We start from the raw sequence: 23,735 nt of genomic DNA, 5'->3' as shown, positions 1-23,735 counted from the left end.
CTGCCATCTCCCATTCATCGAGCAATTACACTGGGGGACCTAAAATATCCTCCAAAGCATGGTAGAGAATATGACTAGGATGAGTGGTTGAGAACAACCACTCATATCCGCACAGATAGCACTACAAGAAAAATGAGCAAAGGCTACGGCCAAAAACTGTAGCAAAATCCCTTTTGCTACGGATATGATCAGTAGCACGTCCGTCGCTATTGGTGGGGTAGCTAAAGGTCTGGCTGCGGACTATATCCATATCAATAGATACTAATAGCTACGGATTATATCCGTAGCAATAGATACCAACATCTATGGATTATATCCGTAGCAATAGATATCAATAGCTACGGATAATAGCCGTAGTAACAGATACCAATAGCTACCAATAATATCCGTAGCAATAGATACCAATAGCTATGGATTATATCCATAACAATAGATACTAATAACTACAGACAATATCTGTAGCAATAGATACCAATAGCTACGGACTAAAGCCGTGGCTATAGCTACGGATTATATTCGTAGCTATTTTTTAAAAATTGTAATAATACGACCTGTTTCCATTGCAAGAACCTGCTGTGATTGATAACTCATCTAAGCTTAATGCTGATAGAAATAGTACATAAAATGCAATCAGAAAAAAAAACGATGTATTTATTACAAATAACAATCAAATCATACAATGCATCCTACATTCACATTTCTAAATAAACAATACTTCACTTTGCTCAACTTATCATAAGAATTACAACTAAGGCGTGCCCTCATGTGCAAGAAACAAATACACTCCAACATAGTAAACACCCTCCATATGCATTCAATAATGGTCACATTTTTATAGAATTTTCTTCCTTCAGACGATCAATTTCAGCAAATGTAGAAGATAGAGCTTTTTCTTTCTTTAAAACTGTAGATGTAACTTTTGTGGACTTCGACACAAGATCACTTTCAAGTTCTAAAACCCTTCCCTTGAGAAAATGAATTTCATCCTCCACTGACTTCTTTAGCTTGTCAACCTGTATAAAACAACATTTGTAGACACAATCAAACAAACATACCTTTGTACACATCTCAAAAGGAAGAAAGACAACAAAAAAAAAAAAAAAAAAAAAAAACACTTATATATGAAGAAATCAAAAATGTACTTACAAATCTTCTAAACTATGGCAAAATCTAACATGAGTAATGTGTTCAAACCTAGGATGGACTTTTAAACTCAAAACCTAGGTTTAGGTTAAGGTTTTAGGTTTAAGTTATAGGTTTAGGTTAGGTTTAGGTTATAGGTTATAGGTTATAGCTTTAGGGAATTGAGAATAGGTTAAGGTTTATGTTTAGGAAATCGGGTTCAGTTTCGGGATCGGGTTTAGGTTTGGGTTTTCAAGTTTAGGTTTAGGTTTAGGTTTGGGAGTTGAGATTAGGATTAGGTGTAGGTTTAGGTTTAGGTTAGGGAGTTGAGATTAGGATTAAGTGCAGGTTGTTTAGGGATTTGAGAATACATTTAGGTTTTAGGTTTAAGTTTAGGTTTTAGGAATAGGTTTAGGTTTTAGGTTTAGGTTAAGGTTAGGTTATAGGTTATAGGTTATAGGTTAAAGTTTAGGTAATAGGTTTTGGTTTAGGTTTAGGTTAAGGTTTAGATTAAGGTTATAGGTTTAGGTTAAGGTTTAGGTTTATGTTAAAGGTTATAGGTTATAGGTTATAGGTTAAAGCTTTAGGAAATTGAGAATATGTTAAGGTTTAGGTTTAGGAAATCAGGTTCGGGTTTGAGATCGGGTTTAGTTTGGGTTTTCAAGTTTAGGTTTAGGTTAAGGAGTTGAGATTAGGATTAGGTGTAGGTTTAGGTTTAAGGATTTGAGAATACATTTAGGTTTTATGTTTAGGTTTAGGTTTTAGGTTTAGGTTAAGGTTATAGGTTTAGGTTAGGTTTAGGTATAGGTTATAGGTTATAGGTTATAGGTTATAGGTTATAGCTTTAGGGAATTGAGAATAGGTTAAGGTTTAGGTTTAGGAAATCAGGTTCGGGTTCGAGATCGGGTTTAGGTTTAGGTTTGGGTTTTCAAGTTTAGGTTTAGGTTTAGGTTAGGGAGTTGAGATTAGGATTAGGTGTAGGTTTAGGTTTAGGGATTTGAGAATATATTTAGGTTATAGGTTTAGGTTATAGGTTTAGGTTTAGGTTTTAGGTTTAGGTTAAGGTTAGGTTATAGGTTATAAGTTTAGGTTAAGGTTTAGGTTATAGGTTTAGGTTTAGGTTAAGGTTTAGGTTTAGGTTATAAGTTTAGGTTAAGGTTTACGTTTAGGTTATAGGTTATAGGTTATAGGTTATAGGTTAAAGCTTTAGGGAATTGAGAATAGGTTAAGGTTTAGGTTTAGGAAATCGGGTTTGGGTTTGACATCGGGTTTAGTTTGGGTTTTCAAGTTTAAGTTTAGGTTAAGGAGTTGAGATTAGGATTAGGTGTAGGTTTAGGTTTAAGGATTTGAGAATACATTTAGGCTTTATGTTTGGGTTTAGGTTTAGGTTATAGGTTTAGGTTAGGTTTAGGTGTAGGTTATAGGTTATAGGTTATAGGTTATAGCTTTAGGGAATTGAGAATAGGTTAAGGTTTAGATTTAGGAAATCAGGTTCGGGTTTAGGATCGGGTTTAGGTTTGGGTTTTCAAGTTTACGTTTAGGTTTAGGTTAGGGAGTTGAGATTAATTAGGATTAGGTGTAAGTTTATATTTAGGGATTTGAGAATACATTTAGGTTTTAAGTTTAGGTTTAGGTTTTAGGTTATAGGTTTAGGTTTAGGTTATAGGTTTAGGTTAAGGTTAGGTTATAGGTTATAAGTTTAGGTTATAGGTTATAGGTTATAGGTTATAGGTTTTGGTTTATGTTAAGGTTTAGGTTTAGGTTAAGGTTTAGGTTTAGGTTATAGGTTAAAGCTTTAGGGAATTGAGAATAGGTTAAGGTTTAGGTTTAGGAAATCAGGTTCGGGTTTGAGATCGGGTTTGAGAATACATTTAGGTTTTAGGTTTAGGTTTAGGTTTTAGGTTATAGGTTTAGGTTTAGGTTTAGGTTTTAGGTTTAGGTTAAGGTTAGGTTATCGGTTATAAGTTTAAGTTATAGGTTATAGGTTACAGGTTAAGGTTTAGTTTATAGGTTTTGGTTTAGGTTAAGGTTATAGGTTTTGGTTTAGGTTTAGGTTAAGGTATAGGTTATAGGTTTAGGTTAAGGTATAGGTTATAGGTTTAGGTTTAGGTTAAGGTTTAGGTTAAGGTTTAGGTTTAGGTTATATGTTATAGGTTATAGGTTATAGCTTTAAGGAATTGAGAATAGGTTAAGGTTTAGGTTCAGGAAATTGGGTTCGAGTTCGGGATCGGGTTTAGGTTTAGGTTTAGGTTAGAGAGTTGAGATTAGGATTAGCAATAGGTTTAGGTTTAGGGGTTTGAGAATACATTTAGGTTTTAGGTTTAGGTTTAGGTTTTATTTTATAAGTTTAGGTTATAGGTTTAGGTTAAGGTTTGGTTATAGGTTATAAGCTTAGGTTATAGGTTTAAGTTTAGGTTAAGGTTTAGGTTATAGGTTTTGGTTTAGGTTAAGGTTAAGGTTAGAGGTTTTGGTTTAGGTTTAGGTTTAGGTTTTAGGTTTATGTTAGGTTTAGGTTATAGGTTTAGGTTAGGTTTAGGTTTAGGTTATAGGTTATAGGTTATTGCTTTAGGGAATTGAGAATAGGTTATAGGTTTAGGAAATTAGGTTCGGGTTCGGGATCGGGTTTAGATTCAGGTTATAGGTTATAGGTTTAGGTTACAGGTTTAGGTTTAGGTTTAGGTTAGGTTATAGGTTATAGGTTTTGGTTTAGGTTATAGGTTATAGGTTAAAGTTTAGGTTATAGGTAAAGGTTTAGGTTTAGGTTATAGGTTAAGGGTGTGGTGTAAGACCCGTATCCCAGTCAGTACTGTTTCGTCGACTGCTGCGATCCTTCCCGTCAAATTCTGGTAACATGCGACATATAATCGACGTTTGCGCGCGATCCTAGGTCATATCCTATAGATTTGAGTCAGCTTAACCCGAGACTCATACCATTATGATCGCACCGTCACCGCGGTTTCAACGCCGTATCTCGTGCGCCAATCCGACGCTTAGATCATAAGATGTGGACAGTGCATTATAATGACCGTAGACCGCATATTGCGGGACCCACCCATCCCATGTGGCACCAATCTCTAGGTAATCATGAGGGTGATGGATGACATCACCCTAGCTATAGCCACCCTACCTTAGCCTTATCCACCCTACCTTAGCTATAGCCACCCTACCCTACCTTAGCTATAGCCACCCTACCCTAGCTATAGCCACCCTACCCCCTAGCCTTCTTACAAGCATTTATTGCTAGTCATCCTCTCTTACAAGTAATCATGGCCTACCTAAGCTACTCTCTCTCTCTCTTTACAACTCTCTCTCTCTCTCTCTCATTTTTCAAACCCACATTCCCAAGCAAGGAAAATCCCACGTCCAAGCCTTCCCATGGAGAGAAAAATGTGATTTGTGAGGCCCACTTTTCTATCCCTTTAACCTTCATCCTAGCCATTCAAATCTCATCTCCCTCCATCAAAGTGAAGCACAAGGAGATTGGCGTTCCAACGGACCAAGGAGATCGACGGTGGGTGCTTATTAGGATAGATTTTCATGTTTTGATGATGGGCCAAGTGAGGCCTACTGATGGATGGTGTGGATCTCACTTTGGACCCTTGATGCCGATGGACCACTTTGATCCTCATGATCATTCCATGATGGGGCCATTCTCCATGGACCCCATCATGATGTTTATTTTCCATGTATGGATAGGGTCATCTGGACCTTGCATTTGGTGGAGAAAGGATCTCCACCATTGAATCCTTAATTTGGTGGGCCCACATGTATTGGGACCTACTTGATGTATGATTTCTTGCAAGGGAGGGCTCATAGTGGCGGAGCCCTCCATCACACGCGTCCCACTCTATTTCTCTCTCTCCCTCTCTTTTTAGTTATTTTTTTTGTGTGATGATATGGCCGTGTGGCCCACTTGGATGGCCCCCACCATAAAGCATGTATTGGATCCAAGTCATTGGTGATGAGGCCCACTTTATATGTGTTGTTCCAAACCACCTAGCCATGTGGTGGCCCACCTGAGCAAGGCCCACCTTAAATGTTCCCATGCACCAAAACGTCCAGCGTCCCCTGGATGCTAGACGTGAAAACAAATATGAGCTTGATTTTAAGCTTATTGGGTGGGCCAATTGTGTAGGCCCCACCTTGATGTATGTATTCAATCCATGCCGTCCATCCCATTTAGAGGATCGTTTTAGGCGTTGAGCCAAAAAATGAAGTCCATCCGATCTTCTTGCGGACCATAACATGTAAAACATTGGTTTTTACCGTTAAAAGTCACCCCGACAATTTTTATGCGCCGAAAAACATTGGATATTGGACTCATTGGAATGGTCTTGAGCCATAGAGAGCAATGGACAGGCTGGATTCAGTTGATGCGGGTCCCATATATGAAAAACCATAGAAAAACTCATTTTTAAAAAAATTCAATGCAGCAGGCACTGCTGCTGCCAGAGGCGTGCAGGCAGCGCCTACCGCGTGGAGGTGGGGGGATGGTTAGGCAGGGACCCACGGTCCCAGCCGTGGGCCCCACCATGGTGTATATTTGTCATCCAATCTGTTCATTAGGTGGGCCCCTGCTTGAAGTGGGCCCCCTCCAAAAATCGGCCCGATCTGAAACTTAGGTGGCCCACATCAGGGGAAACAGTAGGATTGATTGTCTGCCCTTGAAACTCCTTTTCTGGGCCACAGAAGTGTTGGATCAAGATGAAATTTTTTTTCCTCTTCATTCCAGGTCCGTATGACCTTCTCAACGGATTAGATGGCTAGTAAACATAATGGTGGGCCCCACGTGGGACCCATAGTGATGTATGGGTTTCATTCACACCGTCCATCCAGGGGACGGTGTGTGTGTGTGTGCACACGTGTGTGTGCGTGTGTGTGTGTATATATATATAATATTATATACAATATTGTATATATATATATATTATATAAATTATATATTATATTATATATAGTATACAGGATGGTGGGCCTTCATGTGGACCCCCACCATGATGCTTGTGTTGCATCCAAATTGTCTAACCATTTTGAAAGCTCAATCTATAGTCCAAGTGGACCCCAACTTGATATATATATAAGGCCATAGGATTAGGCCCATCTTGATGTATTATGGCCCGTTGTTGGGGCCCAATTGGTGTGGCCCATCTAATGTACATAAAGCCTATGTGATTAGGCCCATTTTGATGTATTCTAAGGCCCATGGGTTATGGCCCATTGCAATGTACATAAGGCCCGTTGGTGAGGCCTATTAATGCGGCCCATTTGATGAATGTAAGGCCCATGTGATACGGCCTATTTTGAGGTATCTAAGGCTCATGGGTTGAGGCCCGATGGGTTATCCTTAGGGCCCATTGCAATGAGTGATTTCTCTATGGTTTGTGGCAGGCTATGCCTTGGGAGCAATGTTGGTTTGACGTCCACATTGCAAGTATAATGTTGGTTAAATGTCCGCATTACGACTCTCCCTAGGGCCCATTGATAGGCCGTACTTGTTGTGTATAGGCCGTCTAGGCTCATCTGCATTATAAGAATAATTCACCACTTTGTAACATGATTGGTATATCTCCATGACTCATGCCCATACGCATCATATGTATGCTTGATGTGAGGAATATTTGATCATAGCATAAGCTGTTGGGCTGAGGCATTTACAGGACTCCTTATGAAACGGAGTGCCCCACATGAGCACGTGGTACGTGCGAGATTGCTGCATGACTGACGGTTTGACTCATGCATTTTGCATTGTGTGTCGTGATTCACTGCACGCCCTAGCGACATCAGGGCCGTGGCCTCCACAAGCACATCATGGATGGTCGTATCGGATATCGAAAATATTGGTTCTAGCATTGTGGACACTTAGGATGTCCTTGGGTGAAAATCTCAGAACCTTTTTGGTACCAGAAGATGCTCCAACGTCTAGACCGAGTGGATATACGAGCGCCCGAGTTTCGAATACCAGTAGGCTGCGTCTCCCATTGTATCGTGGTCGGTTGGAAGGGGGTGTGGCCTTATCTGCCTGAGTGAGGGGGCTATAAGCTAGGCTAATTTGACCAGCTCGTAGATGAGTCTACTATCGATGAGCCAGGTAGGTATTGGCAGACTACTGGTCAGACGGATAGTGTGGTCTCTTCCACTTGCTTGACTGTACAGCTAGGGAGGAGGCAGTCAGTGTGAGGGGTATTAGACCCCGGTGATATCCAGAGAGGAACTGTACTGATATGTGTACTTGATGAGTACTGGCACGCTTACTTTGCATCTCGCATATGACATTTGGCTACATAGGCCTCGCATCACATAGCCTTAGTATGGTCGATAGCATTCATGCCTTGCATTACATAGCTTTGGTACAGCTGATAGCATTCATGGACTTACCGCATTTTTTTTCATTACTCTAATATTACACACTTGACGTTTGCCTTGTGCACACACTTACACCACCCTCTAAGCTTTTTTAAGTTTATGCACGACCGTTGCTGCAGGTGTCGTTGGACAGCAGCAGAGTTGAGGCAGGAGCGCGCACCTGATCATTTTGGAGCTTTTTGATCACCTTGTATTTCTCTTTCCACATTGTACTTAAAAGTTTTTGATATAGTAGATATGTAGTGATGTTGTTTTGGTGACTTGGTTATGCTTGTGGTTATGCTCCATTACAAAAAAAAATTCATACTGAAAATCCTCCTTGTGGGATCCCAGGATCGGAATCTGGCATGTAAGTGTCGGAATTTGAGAATGGGGTACTGAGGAGGCTGTCGGCGCCGGATTCGGCGATCAGAAATTTTGTGAGCCCGTTTTTCGAGTTTGGGGCATGATATGTGGTCCCTGCAAATACATATATAAACACGGCCTGTCCAAATGGCCAGACCCCTCCAATGTTGTCCATAGGAAATGGACAGCTTTATCATGATCATAACAGCGGTTCCCACCTTCTAGGGACCCCTACTCAACATCCGAATAGATCCGACGCACATCCGGATCTGCTTCATCAATTTCGAGATAATACACAAACATGGACCTGTTCAAATGGCTAGGCCACCCATATTACTGTCCATAGAAAATGGACAGCTTCATCATGGTCATAACAGTGGTTCCCACCTTCCAGGGACCCCCACTTAACATCCGGATAGCTCCGACGCACATTCGAATCTGCTTCATCAATTTCGAGATAATATATAAACATGGGCCTGTCCAAATGGCCAGGCCACCCATATTGCTGTCCATAGGAAATGGACAGCTTCATCATGGTTATAACAGCGGTTCTCACCTTCCAGGGACCCTCGCTCAATATCCGGATAGCTCCGACGCACATCCGGATCTACTTCATCAATTTCGAGATAATATATAAACATGGGCTTGTCTAAATGGCCAGGCCACTTCATCAATGAATCATATAGTATGAAGGAAAGAAGACTCACCAATTTAGCTAGCAAGGAGAGAAAGTGTGAGTGCTTGGAATGTCGCCCTTTCTTTGATTAATGGATGCATATTCCACAATGCAATCTGAGAATGAATAAGTTTTTTATATGGGCACAGATTTACAAATAAAGATTTTAACGATTGTAAAACATAGTAAATGATTATATTAACTTCCAAGTATTGATTAAGAAGAAAAATGTAAATGATGATGGTAAAGAAATCTCGATATATTAAATTATTGAAGGACAATGAGACATACCAAGATTTCGAGTACCCAGAGAAAGATAACTGCACCAATGTTCAGGACAATCCTCATTCGGTTGCCCGAATTCATTCGTCTTTAGGACTTTTTCCTATTAAGTTGGTCATGTAAAAAAGCACCCCTAGTAGGACCTCTCTTTCTAGACGAAAAAGAAGAAGTTGGCACAACAACATAAAAAGAATAACAGATATATATACACATCGTTGATTACCACCAATATATAAGAAAATTGAAATTTACATATCTAATTAAGGAGAACTATCATATTACCTTTAGTCTTGCTCGCATCTGTAGTCTCGGTCAAGTGCACACCCAATGCCTCTGGTTGTGAATCCATGTGCCTGTTTAAAATAAAATAAAACAAAATAAAACAAAAACACTAATGATTAATACAATAATTTGGATAACAAATAAAGTACAAACAATTCACTACATTAACCATACCTTGATTGGATTTCCTCCAATAAATATCATATTGTTACATGCTTAGAAAATATAAACAATTCAAGAGATTCTCCTTGGTCACTTTCTTTTCTTTGTTTTTTCGACTACAACACTGATGTCTTTAGGTTCATTGAATATCAACACATTAACAATTGCTAATGAGGTGAGATTAGGTCCTACATCGGCATCAGTTACATCCTTAAATCGTTCTAATAGATGGCATGTCTCTTCTTCAATAAAAATCTTTTTTGGAACCTCCAATACCACATGCCATTAAGGATTTTTTGGATCTCTAGAGTAGAAAACTTGCGTGGCATGCTCCGCAAGAATGAACGGCTCGTCACCCAATTTGTCTGAACTGTAAAGACTGGACAAATTTACTAATCTCAGATTCGCTTTGACATCAAAAGAAACACCATGATGCGTCACCTTCACCCAATCACACTTAAATAAGATGGGCTTGTACCCTGTTCTATACTCCAATTGGATAATTCTACGAAGGACTCCATAGTAAGGTTGATTTTCATCCACTGTATTCATATCCTTAGCACTAGATCGGAAGGTGGTCATACCCTCTATCATAACCCCACTGTTTTGGTTCATTTTATTCTCCTCATAGTCCTTAGTGACAAAGAGAAAACCATTAATACAATACTTATTGTATTAAGTACAAAAAGCTAGAGGTCCTCTCGCTATATCTTTAAATTCTTTATCGTCAGATTTGCTAAACTCTGGTTGCCTCTTCAACCAAGGTATGAATTCATCCTCGCTAGGCACCCTGTTGGTCCTTCTGTAACCTCGCTACAAGAAATCTTTGTACTTCCTGCACGTTATTTGATACCATTGTTATATTGAAATCGCATAAAGTAAAGAAGATATATACAAATGAGCTAATTGTGCATACCCGTCCCACACATCATAGCTGGGATGACTCTTTAGTACCCATGTACGAGCCTGTTCGTATTCGATACCCGCTAGGGTAACACTTTGACCTGAACCTATTGGACCAACATCGTCATCATTGTTATCGTCATCAATGACATCTTACAACTTTTGTAGTCCTAAAATGACTCCATGAAACCGTTTTTCCAATTTTTCCAAGAGGCTTGTTTTTTGTTTTCCTTTATATTGGTTGCAATATATAATTGTCTCCTCTTAGATATATTATTCTGCAATGCAACCCTCAGGTCGCGTCTTGTTACGGACATAGGCCTTGAATGTCTTCATGAACCTAACAAAAATAATGATACATTACAAATACATACAATCGTAGATGTTAAGCCGGATTATTCTTACTAAACTTGTAGCGTACCTTTCGAATGGATACATCCATCGATAGTATACAGGACCACATATGTGAGCCTCGTATGCCAAGTGGATTGACAGATGCATCATCACGACAAATATAGATGGAGGGCATATAATCTCAAGCTGACGTAACGTCCTAGCCATACCCCTCTCAAGAGTGAGGAGCGTTTGAACGTCTACTATTGTTGAGCACAAGGCATTAAAGAAGGTGCAAAAGCTTGTAATTATAAAACGAATGACCTTCCTATCCCTTAACACCTTGACAGGTACTTTACGTTGTTTTTTCTCAACATTCATTTCTATCTTGAACCTAGGAGCTTTACAAGTTGGACAACTAGTTTTCATCTCGTTCTCTTTCCAGTACAAGATATAGTCATTTGGATAAGCATGGATCTTCACATAATCAAGACCCAACTTTGTAATGGTCTTCTTTACTTGGTAGGTATTAGTAGGGGCCTTGTTACCGGGAGGTAATACCTTCTTTAGTAGTTGAAGGAGCTCTATAAAGCTTTTTTCGCTCCATCCATGGTTCACCTTTAATTTAAAAAGTTGTACAATAAAAGTCAGCACGGTGAAATCTTGGGCCCCTGGGTATAGTTTAGTCATTGTGTCTCGTAGATTTTCTTCAAACTCATCAGTTTCATTTTCCCCAAAGACACCTTCGACTACAGGGGTCACATTCGACTCATCCTGTACAACTTCATCTAGGTTATTACTACCGAGTTCTTGAACAATCGTGTTGTGAACCTCATTTAAGTTCAGGACATTGTGGTACTGTTGGGAACTTGATGCATATTCAGTACGCTTAGGTGATACATGCTCACCATGCATGTCCCAAACCCTATAGCTTGAGTCGAATCCATTTTTCATTAGATGTATTTCTAAATCATTATAAGAAACCGGTAATCGTAAACATCTGCAAGTGGCGCATGGACAAAAAATGGTTTCTCTACCAGGAAGGTGTTCTCGTGCAAACTTCACAAAGCTTCTGATTCCAGAAATAAAATGAGGGTTTGGAAAACTTAGTGTCATCCACTCCCTATCTATTATAGCCGGATCCTGATTAACCACGGGGTTCATTTTGAACCTGCACCTTACAAAAAAAAAATTATTATTATTTTCCACCCATTCACGGATCTAATTCTAAACACATGCATCTATGACTATCATTGGAGTTTAGTCTTTGAATAACTTTAACTTTTCATGGGCATATCACGAGGGACCTGGATTGCCTACTGATGGTGCTGTGCGGGTCACCGCATGATGTATGTGTTTCATCCATGCCATTCATCCATTTTTCTACATCATATTAGGGCATGAGACTAAAAAGAGGAAGATCCAAATCTTATGTGGATTACATAAGACGAAACAATGATTATTGAACGCCCATTCATTTTTGGGCTCATGACCCGCGATGATATGGAAAAATGAATGGACAATCAAGCTCAGGACCCACATCATGGAAAGTTTAGATTAATAGACTGTTTGCAATATGAACAATATAAACCATCAATTTCCTTAACCATTGATTGGATAGTTAAGATCATCTAGTCAAAAGTGATTTTTTTGAGAGAGAGAGGGGCAATCAAGGATGGACCCATTTGATGGATTGCCCATATTGAGGGTTGGGACCAACTTGGATTTAGGTACAACACATGTTCCATTAGTATCGGGCAAGTGCTTGCCATCAATGAGATGTTTGAGAGGAATCCCACCATTATTGAGAACTACGGAATTTGGTTGCGGTACCGGAGCAGAACTGGTTACCACAATATGTACAAGGAATACCGGGACACCACTCTTAGTGGTGCTATTGAGCAGATGTATGATGAGATGGCTTCTCGCCACAGGGTAAGGTCTCCTTGCATTCAGATCATCAAGACAGCTACCATACCTGACTTGCTTGGCAAGAGAGAGAATACCAAGCAATTTCATGATTCCAAAATCAAGTTCCCGTTGGTGTTCAAGAAGGTTAGGCCACCAACTAGGAAGCTTAAGACAACATTCAAGGCATTGAGGCCTAATTTATTCATGTAATTATAATCAATGATGTCTGCGACTTTGTGTTGCCAGATCAGATTCGTTGAAACTATTAGAAAGTTAAGATGCTTTCAAGTTATTTGGGATTTTAGTCTCTATGGCATAAGCTTTTCTTTATTGGTTTTTATATTTTAGAAATTTTAAGTGTGGTTTAAGACATGATGGTGAAGGATATTAACTTGTTTTTTATTTCTAAAAAAAAAAGTTACAAGGCCTGTTCATGTATATGTAGTGCCAGACTTGGTACCAGGCTTATATGTTGGACATACATGCCATTTTGACACATGTGGGGCAGTTCACCTGTTCAATAGTGGAGATTTAATGGAGTATTTAAAAAAAAACTTTTGAAAGACTTGAAGGAGATAATTGCAGAATGATCCACAGCAATCCAAAACTAAACATACAGAAGTTTATTCAGGCAACAAGAAATGCATGAAGATGAAGTGAACTGCAGCTTCAGATCTAGAACTCATTGGTTGTCATTTTCCAAGCCACCCATTTCTTTAGACATCCATTGCCACCTGATAAATGGACCAGCTTGATTCTTGGGGATCAAAGGGGCGTTCGTCCATAGGGGCCACCTTATAAATGTCTAGGCTGTACATAAATGTGTGTCGGAGACACATCTAACTGATGAGCAATGAACTTCATTTGAAATTTTGTCTAATTGGCTGATTAAATTGTGAGATCTCTACATTAAACGATTACCAAAAGTAGAAAAAAAAAAATACAAAGGGCCTATTTGGATGACTCATTGTGGTCCAGGCAAGAAGTTAGAAAACAAAATGATCTGTTATAACATAATTCATTATGCTCAGAACAGTAGATCATTGGTTTGTAACCTCACAATGTATTTGTAGTAGAATTTTCCAGCACACTAGAGATCTTCAAGCTCAATATAAGAGTCCTTTGGAGGGGTGAGTATTTGGCTAGTGAGCCTACCAAAGCTCAATTCCATAGCTCACTGGTTAGGATTGAAAATTGGGCATGTACTGGGACCCAATTTCTAGACCTACCTCAACTCGGCAACCCAAACATTTATCCAACAACGCCTGTTTATTTGGATTGGATAAACATGATTAAGAGTGTTGATAAACAATTAAAGATCCCCACCATGGAACAATTGGGTTGGACCAGTTGGGATTGGGATGAGCCTGGCCCAAGTTTCATCATAATCCATGGGTTGGGCAGAGACCATCTATAATTTCATTGATATAATTGAAAATTACATCTAGGGGACCACAAATGAAACTAGGAAAACCCAACAAATTCATACAAAATAGCAAGGAACCATAACAAAAATCATCTAAGATGAAAGACAGGTGAACCCAGTCTAATAGGAAAATTAAAGATAAAATCAAAAAATTGAATTCTGTTTACTGTTGCAAACATGATTTGCCAAACAAATATGGTACTTGTTTACCTTTCTGAAATACATGCAAAAGAGCAACACATCCAATTTCTTAGTGAAATTCAGAATTCGAAGCCAATAAGACTAAATCATTTAAGTCTAGTGGAGCACCTAATTCTTTCTAGCACATTGGAATAAAAATAAAAGAGAAATTATTTTCGAAGAATCAGGCTGAAATAGCCACAAAAATGCACAAAAAAGGAATCCAAATATCAGGCCGATATAAAACTTAGGTGGGTTACACCACAAGAAACAAAAGGGATTTAATGCCTACCACTGGAAACTTTTTGGGTGCCATGAATGTCACACCCCAAACCCAGAAATCGGATTCACAGGAATCCCGATCGCCGAATCCGGTGCCAACAGCCTCCGTAGTACCCCATTCTCAGCTCCTAGCGTACATACGCCAGATTTCGATCCTGAGATCCTACATAGAGGAATTTATTTTTGTACATTTAACTCGTAACAAACATAACCAAAAGATTATCCAATTCACAAAGGCAACATCATCATCATATATCCACTAATATAATCATTTGAGTACAATGCTAAAAGGAAAATACATAAATCAAGAATCAAGCTCCAAAAGACCGTTGCACGCTCCAAGCTCAACACTGCTGCAACATATCATCACCTGCAGGCATCTATCGTGCATAAGCTTATAGAAGCTTAGAGGGTGGTGTAAGTGTGTGCACAAGGTAAGTGCCAAGTATTCAATACAATGCCAAAATCATTTAATACCAGAAATACTGGTAATTCATAAATCGTACAATATTGGAATAAGCAGAAATACTGACAAGATCATGAATTATCAGAGTAAGGAGAAATACTGACAAGATCATAAATCATACAATAACAGAGTAAGCGGGAATGCTGACAAGTCCATGAGTCAATCAATATCAGAATACACAATATAAAACAGCTATGCAAATGAAGAGTCATAAAGGGCCAAATATTAGATGCCACGGATGCGATGCAATATACAATTCTTGATGAGTTCACGAATAGCTTCAGCCGTATCTAGACCATATAAATGCATAAACACAGTAACCCAAAATGCCATATGCCATGGATGTAATGCAATATGCGGTGCAAATGGAATGACTATGCTGGAGTGTGAAGTTGGGATGATAATACATATTATCGCAAGCTATGGTGTCCATCAGAAGGGACTTCTTTCCAAACCAGTCCCATACCTAAATTTGGATAGTCAAACTCAATGTAGTAAACTCCTGATCTCAGGTTAGTCGCGCGCCCCAACTAAAATCCTGGTCATTGTGAAGGTACACATAACAAATAGTTGCGCACCACCAGCCCGAGTGGATAGTGAATGAATGAATGAATGAGTATGCAACTCCTGCTCAATAAGTCCACATATCAGTACTATTCATCTCTAGGATCATTATCGGGATTTAGTACACTCTAAATGGCACTGCCCCTCTCCCAACAGCACAATCCAAGTGAGCGTAAGAAACCTCACTATCCGCCTGGCCAATAGTCTGCCAATACCTATCCGGCACGTCGATAGTGGACCCTTTTACGAGCTGGTCAAACTCAGCCTAGCTATACCCCCTACCCTTAGGTGGGTAAGGCCACACCTCCTCCCAACCGACCATGACACAGTGGGAGACGAGACATCCTGGTATTCGGCACTCGGGCTCTCATGTATCCACTCGGTCTTGACGTTGGGGCATCCTTTGGTACCAAGAGGGTTTAGGAATTTTTACCCAAGGCCATCTATGGCAGCCCGATGCTAGAACAAATTTTTGGTGCCCCGTCTGGCCATCCACGATATGCTTGTGGAGGTTATGGCCCTAATGTCCCTAAGACGTACAATAATCATAATGCAAGATGCATGAGTCATTCAATCCAGTCATGCATCAATCCTGTGCATACCATGCGCTGATGTGAGATAACCTCCGCCTATCAAGGAGTCTCATAACAACATGCTCAATGACATATGCAATAATCAACCATATCTCATAACAAACATGTAAATGATGCATATAGGCATGTATCATGATGCTATACTGTCACATACTCATAATCGGTATCAACGATCGGCCTCGACAATGTGGACATTTAACTAACATTGCCCCCAAGGAATGGCCCACATAGAGCCAAACATATAATGGGCCCATGGCCCCACATAAAGGCCTAATATACAACACAATGGGCTTTACTCAAGGGCCACATATACACAATAGGTGGGCCCTGTTCATAGGCCTTAAATACATGACATGTGGGCCCTACACATGGGTCTCGAATACATTAAATGGATCATGTATCATGGGCCTAATACATATCACAATGGGCCTTGCCCATAGGCCACAAATTCATCATAATGGGCCTCAACAACGGGTCGCATATACATCATATAGGTCTCAACAATCAGCCTCGGTAATTAAAATTAGCCTCAACAATCGAAATCGGCCTCAACAATCGGAATCGACACTTAGAATCAACTTCGATACTCGGCCTCGACAATCGGAATCGGCCTCGATAATCGGTACCGATAATCAACATCTATAATCAGCACCGACAATCAACATCAATAATTAGCACCAACAACCAGCATATATAAACAAGGCAGGGTCCATAGATGGACAACCAATCAACCATAACGTAAAGATCGGCTCTCGACCGTGGTTATATCAAATTCGATAGTACGGAACCATCCGTCTATGGCGTATGAGGTCCACTTATTTGAGTCAACCCACGAAGAGAATGGGCCTAACAAGGCCTAAGGGAAGGTCACAATGAGGACATCTAGCCGTCATTGCCCATCCATGTGGACATTCAACCAATATTGCTCCCAAGTAGTGGCCCATATAGAGTCAAACATAAGGTGGGCCCATAGCCTCACATAAAGGCCTAATGTACATCGCATTAGGCCTCATACAAGAGATATATATATATATACACACAATAAGTGGGCCCTGCACATGGGCCTCAGATACATCGCATGGCCACAACCCATGAGCCTAATGCACATCATAATGGGCCTCGTTAAATGGGTTACAAAATATCACAATGGCCATGCCATATGGGCCGAAAATACATAACAGGTGGGCCTCAAATATCCAACAGGCGGGCCGTAAATAGCCAATAGGTGAACCTCGAATATTCATCAGAGGTGGGCCTTACACATGCAGCAAGTGGGCCTACACATCACAGTTAGGCCTATTAGTGGTCCAGCCAAAGAATGGCCTGGATAACATACACATCACGATGGGTTACATCATTGGGTCGCACCAATGGGCCTCACATACAAAAAGTGGGCCGCATCAAGGGCCGCACTAATGGGCCTCATATATAAGTGGGCCGCATCAATGGGCCGCACTAATGGACCTCATATACAACAAGTGGGCCACATCAATGGGCCGCACTAATAGGCCACAAGTATATCAAAGTGGGCCTGACGGATGGGTCACAAACACATCAAAGGTGGGCCTCATGGATGGGCCATAAACACATAAAAGGTGGTTGCCACCGTCCACTGTCGGGATGGTGCATAGTCCTATACATCATGGTGGTGTCCATGTTGGCAAACGAGTGGACGGCATGGATAGAACACATACGTCTGAGGTAGGTCCCATCCGCTAGAGATGGACAACAAGGGTGAAACATGAATTATCAAGGTGGGCCCCACCGTCCCGACCTCAGGATGGTGTGGATGTGAACCACACATCAAGGTGACTACTCTAGCTCCTGCCCGTCCCAGTTAATGAATGGATGGTGTAGGTAAAACATACACATCGAGGTGGGGTCCACACACATGACCCATCAAATATATAATATATTATATTATAATATATATATCAAAAAAGGAAAGGAGGTCTCCAGCGTCCAGGAAGAAATGGACGGTTGGGATAAAGAATACATGCATCAAGGTGGAACCCACCTGCCCACACGTCCACAACAGATGTACGAGGTGGATATGAAACACATTCAGTAAGGTGGATCCCACCCGCTCAAAATGTTGGATGGTCTGGATCAGACCCATACATTTAGTGGGCCCCATGGGCCAACTGACGTCCTAACATCAGCATAGCTGGTGTAAGTACAGCAGCCAATCTGCTTCCATATGAGGTGGGTCCCACGTACATCAGGGCCCACCGTCACATATTATAATATTATATATTAATATAATATCATATTTATTATTATTATTATTATTATTATCATCAGCATCTAGCACCAGCACTGTCCATGCACGGACGGTGTGGATAAGGAACACATACATCATGGTGGAATCTCACATAGCAATGGGCCTCATGTACATCACATTCGGCCCACACATAGGCCTCACATACATCTCAGGCCTCGACCCATGGGCCTCAAATACATCTAATGGGCCATATCACATGGGCCGATTCAAATGGGCCAAATCGAATGGGCCGAGGCCAACTCATCTATTTAAGAAATCAAAATATTTATATAAGAAATAAATTATATCAAAAGATCAACTGGACCATATCACAGATAGCAGTGGAGATAATGATTTTCACCGTCATTAAAATTTCAGGGCCCACCATCAAGTTCATTCTCCATCTAGTCTGTTAGTAAGGTCATAAAGACCTGGTTGGGAGGAAAACAAATATTAATTTAACCCAAAACTATCGAGGTCCAAAGGACTTCAATGGTAGGCGTTCATCTCTCCACTATTTTCTATGGCGTGGTCCACCTGATAAATCTGCCTCATTCTTTAGCTCATGCCATAAAGTGAGCTTCCAAAATGGGTGGACGGTTTGGATGTAGCACATGCATCATGGTGGGTCCCACCGTCCAGTGGTGTGGACGGTGTGGCTAGAACACATACACCATGGGGTCCCACATGGGGCCCACCCTAATGTTTATCTGACATCCAATCTGTGGATAAGGCCATGCAGACCTGGATGAAAAATAAATTTTTTATGAACCAAAACTTCTAACCCAAAAGGGGTTTCAATGGCAGATGTCAATCACCATTGTTTCCTACCGTGTGGGCCACATGAGTTTCGGATGAGGCTGATTTTTGGGGTGGCTCACTGCCCTAAGGGGGCCTACCAAATGCACGGTGTGGATGTCCAAACCACATCATGGTGGGGCCCATGGCCGGGACCGTGGGTCCCTGCTGTCCGTCCGTCAGCCAGCGTAGCAGCGCTTGCAGCAGCAGCATGCATTTTTTTTATTCTTGAGGTTTTTCATGTGTGGGGCCCGCGTCTTGAGAATCCACTCCACCCATTGGATTGTAGCACTCAAAACACACCATACAAGCCCAATATTCGGCATGCTTCGGCGAGTAGAACATCAAGGTGAGTTTTTCAATGGTAACAATACGGTTTTCTGAGCTATGGCTTGCCAAAAAATCGGATTGACTTCATTTTTCGGCTGAATGCCTAAAACGGACTGAGGAATGGAATGGGTGGCGTGGATTGAATATATACATCAAGGTGGGGCCTGCATGAGCAGCCCACCCAAAAACCATTAAATCAAGCTAATATATATATATATATATATATATATATATATATATTATTTTCCATTGCTGGATAGTGCACCTCGCTGTCAGTCCACACTTCATTTTGTAACCACGTCAGCGTCCCTGGACGTTGGATGATCGGGCACAACACATATATTTAAGGTGGGGCCCACCTATTGACGTGCTAAGGAGGGGTGGGCCCTACCTAGGTGGGCCACCAAATGGTCGGATGGTATGGATAAGGCATACATCAAGGTGGGGTCCATCCGGGTGGCCACACAGCCACATCATCACACAAAATGATAAAGAGAGAGAGAGAAAGAAGCACCCACCTTTAATCATGGACTCTTCCTTCCACTGCCAACATGATCTAGAGCTCCAAGGGGACGATTTCAATGGTCAAGATGTTCTTAGGATGGTGGAGATAGGAGGTGGGAAGTGGGACACACATGGCTTCTCATGTGGAGGATTGGACGTTGGAGTCTCATGGTTTGCTTGAAAAATGAAGAAATGAGGGAGAGAGAGAATGGGATGTAAGAGAGAGGGAGAGATGGGGAGTGATGGGTGAAAGGTGATAAGTGTACTTGTATAAGGAGAGAGTTGACTTTATGAGAGAGGTGGTTGTACTTGGGGATGGTTGCTTGCACTTGTCTTGATTTCATTGATTGATGTGATATTTCGTAGAGATTCTCTCGGAATTGCAACGTGCGGTATTTTCCTCAAACTGAACGTGGGCCCACATATCCTGGCACAGGTATTGTCTCGACGAGTGAGACGCGACATAGGAACCGCGGCGACTGCGCAGTCACAAGGGTACAAGTCTCGGGTTGAGCAGACTCTGGAATACGAGATACGACTTAGGATCACGCGGTAATGCCGATAACAGATCGCAGGTCACTGAAATTCGTCCGCGAGGACCGCGGAGGCCTATGGAATGTTACAAGCTAGGATGCGGGTCTTACAATGAAAGTTTTGTATTAAAATGATATTTGTACCTATACTTAATTTGAGTGCTAATAAGCCTATGAACAATTTAGATGGTTGGCTCCAGGAAGGTTTTAATGACGGATGTTTCCGCTCTAACTGTTCCTTGTGGTGAGGCCCACCTGAATTTTGTATCCACCTGAGTGATGCATCCTAATAGGGGTGAACACTGAGTCGAGTTAACCTCAGCTCGGCCACTAGCTAATCCCAGCTTAAACTCAGCTCAGCTCGGTTTAGTCAGCAGGTCGGGCCAGTAAAGCCGAGTTTCGGCCAAAATTGAGCCTATGCAGCATTTTCACAAACACATACAGGGCTCTTTCAGTTTCTCACTATTTGTAAAAGAGCAACAAGTATTCCTTAAACACCTTATATGCAACATCAAAATTAAGGAAAAATGGTATTTGTTTGGTGTGCATACCTTCCTTGCCATTAGCCGACACTTCGTTGAGTCATTTCATCAAACACTTGGTGAGCAACATCAATATCAAAATAACCAAGTCATCGAACTTCAAAGAAGAAATCCCAAAAATAAAAAGAAAGAGAATTTTGTTTCATGAATTTAGCACTATCAAACAATCATGAATATATTAAAGCTGAGAAGATCAAAAGAATATCACCTTCCAGAAGTGGAAACCTTAATCTGTTGGATTTGTATGCCGATGAGGTGTGGTCGGAGCACCGTTACAATGCCGTCGTAGGGCAGCTAGGTTGTGGTAAAATAGAGCTACGACATATTTGCAAGGCAAATGACAGAGAGAGAGAGCCAGGGAGAGAGAGTGAGCGAGAGAGAGAGAGAGAGAGAGACAGGGAGAGAGAGAGAGAGTGCACGAGAGAGAGAGAGAGGGAGAGAGAGTGCATGAGAGAGAGATAGGAGAGAGAGTGCAAGATTACAGTGTTTGGGCGCGACTCTGTTTTGAGCGGTGCCCAAATTTGGGCTCTTCTGACAGACGAACCGATTAGGGACTCCGTGGGGCCCACCATGATGTATTTCATTAATCCATTCCTATCCATAATTTTAATAAATTATTTTACTTTAGGAAACCAAATTTTAGGTATATTTAAGGCCCAACTAGACCACACCATAAGAAGCAACTGTAATTTAATATTAATGTTTCCTACCGTGTGGTCCACTTGAGCCTTCGATCTAGCTATTTTTTTTTTCAACCTCTAAAGTAATATTTACAAATATATAGATGGCTTAGATAGAACATATAGTTTTTTTAGGCCCATAGAGCCCCTTACAACACTATTAATTATTAATGGCATATCAACTTTTTAGCTACGGATTAAAACCGTAGCAAGTATAGCTAAGGTTTATATTTGTAGTAAAAAAGTAACGTGGTCTGAATCCTTTGCCCCTTTTTTTGGTAGTGTAGTCAAAGACTTCCTCTTCAAGAAGACACTCCTCCCGCTTCCTGCTCAAAGAAGACTCGCCGAAACAAGGCGAAGGAGTTAGAGGAGAAGATTAAGGAACATAATAAGAAGAAGCTCCAAAATTCATGGGAATCAGTCCGAGTCACTGAGAGTATCAAGAAGTTTAACAACCCTCATTCGGAGGGTATGACAATAATTCCCATCAATATCCATCGCCACCAATCCATGCTCGATTGCGAGCCAAAGGATTACATAGATAGAGAAAAGCTGATGTATACTGACTCATGGGCGAGAGCCGCGCATCCTCGTAGGGATATTACAAGAGCACAAACCGTGGTAAAGCATTGGGAAAGTCCACCCCATGATCTTTCTAACACCTTTTCACAGCCCGCACAACCTCTTCCCCACGTATTTCTATGAAACCATCAGGCAGCGCTTCAGAGACCGTGACCAACTCTGGGGACCGAAAGATTTCCGAACAAGGGGCCTATTAACTTCTCGACACTATTATTCAGATTGGACAGAAGCCATCTTGCTGAAGCATGTGAGTACACTTGCCAAGATCGGCCTATATGATGCTATAGAAGTTACATCTAAGTACTTCTATAAGGAGCCCACCGTGCTGAAAGGTTTCATTGAGTATTGGTCGCCCACTACCAACTCTTTCCACCTGCCTTTTGGTGAGATGAGTATCATACTTTGGGATCTTCATTGAATAGCAGGTCTTCCATTAATGAGCAAGTTCTATGATGAATTCGTTCCATCCAACAGAGAGCTAGCCTTCGTATCTTCTCTCGATCGTAAGCCTTCCATTTCTGAGACCACTATTGAGCTCTTCTAGGAGATGGGGAAATTTCCAAACATCCATAAGCTTTCTCCTCTACAATGGCTGGCACATTTTTCCAGAACTATAAGGTATTTCAAAGTCTAGGAATCAACTCCCCCCCCCCCCTTTTTCTTTCTTTTTATTATAGATTTCTTCATACCAATCTTTTACCTTTCCCTGTATATTCCGCGAAAGTCATTTTAAGGAACTAACAAAGCTTCGTGATGATATGAGGGAGAGAGTAGATTATAGTTCATTCAGGGAACTCACAGCCTTCCTAACTTATTGGCTGTGCCTCGTGGTACTTCCCAGCTCCAAGTGGGCAAATGTTATTCGCCCCACGGTCTTTGTTGTTGCCAATGCTTTGGCAAAGGGACACAAGTATTCCCTCGCACCTCCAGTGCTGTGTTCTATTTATAGAGCCCTTGGAGAAATAGCCACCCATGTGAAGAACCCTAGCATCGGATCTTCATCAGCATACACTTCATGGTACTATATCACAGGCTGGCTGGGAGTCTACTTTCCCTGGACTTTTGAAGCGCCAGAGAAGGCGTACGGTCATCCTGTGCATCTCCCACTTTGGTTTTTTCAACAAAGGGCCATGGCCAAAAGGGTATATGACTGGGTGGCCAACAAAATCCGAGATACTGACCAAGTGGACTTCTTCCAATTTCGTCTCCATCATTATATCAAAGATACCGACATGGTGGACCAAGGAACACTTACTGTAGCAGAAAGAGCTTTCTTTCTCTCTATTCGCTCCTGCAGCCTACCTCTTCGAGAAGGAACAGAGTTCTGGTGAGAGCCCTATTATCCCACCCGGTTCGCTCGTCAATTTGGCTACGACCAAGCCGTGCCAAAAGACTGTGGATTGGTCACTAAAAGAATGCGTTACTATGGAACCGGCCCTATTAATTGGGCCATGATATGGAAGCAATTTCTAGGTGGTGGTGTCGATTCTTTCTTCATAATCCCTGGTTGCGACCACATAGTTCGTACTTCCTATAGCTGGATGCGGTGGTGGGATCACTGGTCATTCTTGGTTAACAAGTGTCTACCTATGGATTCTCCCATCTTTCTTCAT

At 41.3% G+C, this 23,735-nt stretch overlaps 1 long non-coding RNA gene across 1 annotated transcript; it reads right to left on the bottom strand.

Moving 5' to 3' along the window:
• Nucleotides 1-632: 632 nt before the first annotated feature.
• On the bottom strand, nt 633-8,625 carry LOC131229302 (uncharacterized). The gene is made up of 2 exons (XR_009163252.1): nt 8,538-8,625; nt 633-1,013 (listed from the first exon to the last, which is right to left on the bottom strand). It is a non-coding gene; the product is annotated as an uncharacterized LOC131229302 (long non-coding RNA).
• Nucleotides 8,626-23,735: the final 15,110 nt, after the last annotated feature.

The sequence above is a fragment of the Magnolia sinica genome, chromosome 16 (genome assembly GCF_029962835.1).
Source record: "Magnolia sinica isolate HGM2019 chromosome 16, MsV1, whole genome shotgun sequence".
NCBI lineage: Eukaryota > Viridiplantae > Streptophyta > Magnoliopsida > Magnoliales > Magnoliaceae > Magnolia > Magnolia sinica.
The sequence above is the reverse complement of the archived record's forward strand: the minus strand, read 5'-3'. Positions and strand labels throughout refer to the sequence as shown.